We start from the raw sequence: 5000 nt of genomic DNA, 5'->3' as shown, positions 1-5000 counted from the left end.
ACACGTGTGCCCCTTATTCTAACTTGAATTTAGAAACCGTCCTCAACAAAATCCCACGTTCGGGTGAATAACTGTGAATTTTAAGGCACATGCCTCTCTGGGCTGGGAGAGTGCATTCAAATAGGAGAAATTGGCTTCATTTAGAGGCATCTCCACTTAGGGACGTCGTAGCACCTTAACTCGGGTGGCGTTGGAAAGGTCTGGTCCAGGGGAACACGGGCGTGTCAAGTTTGCCACGCGCACGCGCATCCCCGCTAAACAGGGGCCAAAACAAAACTTTAAACGGAGCTACCGAATTGGAAACCATCAATCCTGGGAAAATAACAACTCACACGTGTGCCCCTTATGCTAACTTGAATTTAGAAACCGTCCTCAACAAAATCCCACGTTCGGGCGCAAAACTGCACGTTTGAGGCCACATTTTCAATGATGCTGGAAACTTACATTCAAAGCTGGGAAAATGTGCTCATCTACAGGCATCCCCACTTAGGGACGTCGTAGCACCTTGACTCGGGTGGCGTTGGAAAGGTCTGGTCCAGGGGAACACGGGCGTGTCAAGTTTGCCACGCGCACGCGCATCCCCGCTAAACAGGGGCCAAAACAAAACTTTAAACGGAGCTACCGAATTGGAAACCATCAATCCTGGGAAAATAACAACTCACACGTGTGCCCCTTATGCTAACTTGAATTTAGAAACCGTCCTCAACAAAATCCCACGTTCGGGCGCAAAACTGCACGTTTGAGGCCACATTTTCAATGATGCTGGAAACTTACATTCAAAGCTGGGAAAATGTGCTCATCTACAGGCATCCCCACTTAGGGACGTCGTAGCACCTTGACTCGGGTGGCGTTGGAAAGGTCTGGTCCAGGGGAACACGGGCGTGTCAAGGTTGCCACGCGCACGCGCATCCCCGCTAAACAGGAGCCCAAACAAAACTTTAAACGGGGCTACGGAAAAGGGGAGAGCTTTTTCGGGGACAAACACCACTCACGTCGGTGCCCCCTGTTCCAACTTGAATTTAGAAACCGTCCTCAACAAAATCCCACGTTCGGGTGAATAACTGTGAATTTTAAGGCACATGCCTCTCTGGGCTGGGAGAGTGCATTCAAATAGGAGAAATTGGCTTCATTTAGAGGCATCCCCACTTGGGGACGTCGTAGCACCTTAACTCAGGTGGCGTTAGAAAGGTCTGGTCCAGGGGAACACGGGCGTGTCATGTTTGCCACGCGCACGCGCATCCCCGCTGAACAGGAGCCCAAACAAAACTTTAAACGGGGCTACGGAAAAGGGGAGGGCTTTTTCGGGGACAACCACCACTCACCTCGGTTCCCCCCATCCCAACTTGAATTTAGAAACCGTCCCCAGCCAAATCCCACGTTCGGGGGCAAAACTGCTCGTTTGAGGCCACATTTTCAATGATACTGGAAACTTACATTCAAAGTTGGGAAAAGGTGTTCATTTACAGGCATCTCCACTTAGGGACGTCGTAGCACCTTAACTCAGGCGGCGTTAGAAAGGTCTGGTCCAGGGGAACACGGGCGTGTCAAGGTTGCCACGCGCACGCGCATCCCCGCTAAACAGGAGCCCAAACAAAACTTTAAACGGGGCTACGGAAAAGGGGAGAGCTTTTTCGGGGACAAACACACACTCACGTCGGTGCCCCCTGTTCCAACTTGAATTTAGAAACCGTCCTCAACAAAATCCCACGTTCGGGTGAATAACTGTGAATTTTAAGGCACATGGCCTCTCTGGGCTGGGAGAGTGCATTCAAATAGGAGAAATTGGCTTCATTTAGAGGCATCCCCACTTGGGGACGTCGTAGCACCTTAACTCAGGTGGCGTTAGAAAGGTCTGGTCCAGGGGAACACGGGCGTGTCATGTTTGCCACGCGCACGCGCATCCCCGCTGAACAGGAGCCCAAACAAAACTTTAAACGGGGCTACGGAAAAGGGGAGGGCTTTTTCGGGGACAACCACCACTCACCTCGGTTCCCCCCATCCCAACTTGAATTTAGAAACCGTCCCCAGCCAAATCCCACGTTCGGGGGCAAAACTGCTCGTTTGAGGCCACATTTTCAATGATACTGGAAACTTACATTCAAAGTTGGGAAAAGGTGTTCATTTACAGGCATCTCCACTTAGGGACGTCGTAGCACCTTAACTCAGGCGGCGTTAGAAAGGTCTGGTCCAGGGGAACACGGGCGTGTCAAGGTTGCCACGCGCACGCGCATCCCCGCTAAACAGGAGCCCAAACAAAACTTTAAACGGGGCTACGGAAAAGGGGAGAGCTTTTTCGGGGACAAACACCACTCACGTCGGTGCCCCCTGTTCCAACTTGAATTTAGAAACCGTCCTCAACAAAATCCCACGTTCGGGTGAATAACTGTGAATTTTAAGGCACATGCCTCTCTGGGCTGGGAGAGTGCATTCAAATAGGAGAAATTGGCTTCATTTAGAGGCATCCCCACTTGGGGACGTCGTAGCACCTTAACTCAGGTGGCGTTAGAAAGGTCTGGTCCAGGGGAACACGGGCGTGTCATGTTTGCCACGCGCACGCGCATCCCCGTTGAACAGGAGCCCAAACAAAACTTTAAACGGGGCTACGGAAAAGGGGAGGGCTTTTTCGGGGACAACCACCACTCACCTCGGTGCCCCCCATCCCAACTTGAATTTAGAAACCGTCCCCAGCCAAATCCCACGTTCGGGGGCAAAACTGCACGTTTGAGGCCACATTTTCAATGATACTGGAAACTTACATTCAAAGTTGGGAAAAGGTGTTCATTTACAGGCATCCCCACTTGGGGACGTCGTAGCACCTTAACTCAGGCGGCGTTAGAAAGGTCTGGTCCAGGGGAACACGGGCGTGTCAAGGTTGCCACGCGCACGCGCTTCCCCGCTGAACAGGAGCCCAAACAAAACTTTAAACGGGGCTACGGAAAAGGGGAGGGCTTTTTCGGGGACAACCACCACTCACCTCGGTGCCCCCCATCCCAACTTGAACTTAGAAACCGTCCCCAGCGAAATCCCACGTTCGGGCGAATAACTGTGAATTTTAAGCCCCTTTTCCTCTCAAGCTGGAAACGTGCAAAGTTGGGAAAAGGTGTTCATTTACAGGCATCTCCACTTAGGGACGTCGTAGCACCTTAACTCAGGCGGCGTTAGAAAGGTCTGGTCCAGGGGAACACGGGCGTGTCAAGGTTGCCACGCGCACGCGCATCCCCGCTGAACAGGAGCCCAAACAAAACTTTAAACGGGGCTACGGAAAAGGGGAGGGCTTTTTCGGGGACAACCACCACTCACCTCGGTGCCCCCCATCCCAACTTGAATATAGAAACCGTCCCCAGCCAAATCCCACGTTCGGGGGCAAAACTGCTCGTTTGAGGCCACATTTTCAATGATACTGGAAACTTACATTCAAAGTTGGGAAAATGTGCTCATCTACAGGCATCCCCACTTGGGGACGTCGTAGCACCTTGACTCAGGCGGCGTTAGAAAGGTCTGGACCAGGGGAACACGGGGGTGTCAAGTTTGCCACGCGCACGCGCTTCCCCGCTGAACAGGAGCCCAAACAGAACTTTAAACGGGGCTACGGAAAAGGGGAGGGCTTTTTCGGGGACAACCACCACTCACCTCGGTGCCCCCCATCCCAACTTGAATATAGAAACCGTCCCCAGCCAAATCCCACGTTCGGGCGAATAACTGTGAATTTTAAGCCCCTTTTCCTCTCAAGCTGGAAACGTGCAAAGTTGGGAAAAGGTGTTCATTTAGAGGCATCTCCACTTAGGGACGTCGTAGCACCTTAACTCAGGCGGCGTTGGAAAGGTCTGGTCCAGGGGAACACGGGCGTGTCAAGGTTGCCACGCGCACGCGCTTCCCCGCTGAACAGGAGCCCAAACAAAACTTTAAACGGGGCTACGGAAAAGGGGAGGGCTTTTTCGGGGACAACCACCACTCACCTCGGTGCCCCCCATCCCAACTTGAACTTAGAAACCGTCCCCAGCGAAATCCCACGTTCGGGCGAATAACTGTGAATTTTAAGCCCCTTTTCCTCTCAAGCTGGAAACGTGCAAAGTTGGGAAAAGGTGTTCATTTACAGGCATCTCCACTTAGGGACGTCGTAGCACCTTAACTCAGGCGGCGTTAGAAAGGTCTGGTCCAGGGGAACACGGGCGTGTCAAGGTTGCCACGCGCACGCGCATCCCCGCTGAACAGGAGCCCAAACAAAACTTTAAACGGGGCTACGGAAAAGGGGAGGGCTTTTTCGGGGACAACCACCACTCACCTCGGTGCCCCCCATCCCAACTTGAATATAGAAACCGTCCCCAGCCAAATCCCACGTTCGGGGGCAAAACTGCTCGTTTGAGGCCACATTTTCAATGATACTGGAAACTTACATTCAAAGTTGGGAAAATGTGCTCATCTACAGGCATCCCCACTTGGGGACGTCGTAGCACCTTGACTCAGGCGGCGTTAGAAAGGTCTGGACCAGGGGAACACGGGGGTGTCAAGTTTGCCACGCGCACGCGCTTCCCCGCTGAACAGGAGCCCAAACAGAACTTTAAACGGGGCTACGGAAAAGGGGAGGGCTTTTTCGGGGACAACCACCACTCACCTCGGTGCCCCCCATCCCAACTTGAATATAGAAACCGTCCCCAGCCAAATCCCACGTTCGGGCGAATAACTGTGAATTTTAAGCCCCTTTTCCTCTCAAGCTGGAAACGTGCAAAGTTGGGAAAAGGTGTTCATTTAGAGGCATCTCCACTTAGGGACGTCGTAGCACCTTAACTCAGGCGGCGTTGGAAAGGTCTGGTCCAGGGGAACACGGGGGTGTCAAGGTTGCCACGCGCACGCGCTTCCCCGCTGAACAGGAGCCCAAACAAAACTTTAAACGGGGCTACGGAAAAGGGGAGGGCTTTTTCGGGGACAACCACCACTCACCTCGGTGCCCCCCGTCCCAACTTGAACTTAGAAACCGTCCCCAGCGAAATCCCACGTTCGGG

This window comes from Osmerus mordax, unplaced genomic scaffold (assembly GCF_038355195.1).
Source record: "Osmerus mordax isolate fOsmMor3 unplaced genomic scaffold, fOsmMor3.pri Scaffold_47, whole genome shotgun sequence".
NCBI lineage: Eukaryota > Metazoa > Chordata > Actinopteri > Osmeriformes > Osmeridae > Osmerus > Osmerus mordax.
Note: the sequence above shows the minus strand (reverse complement) of the source record.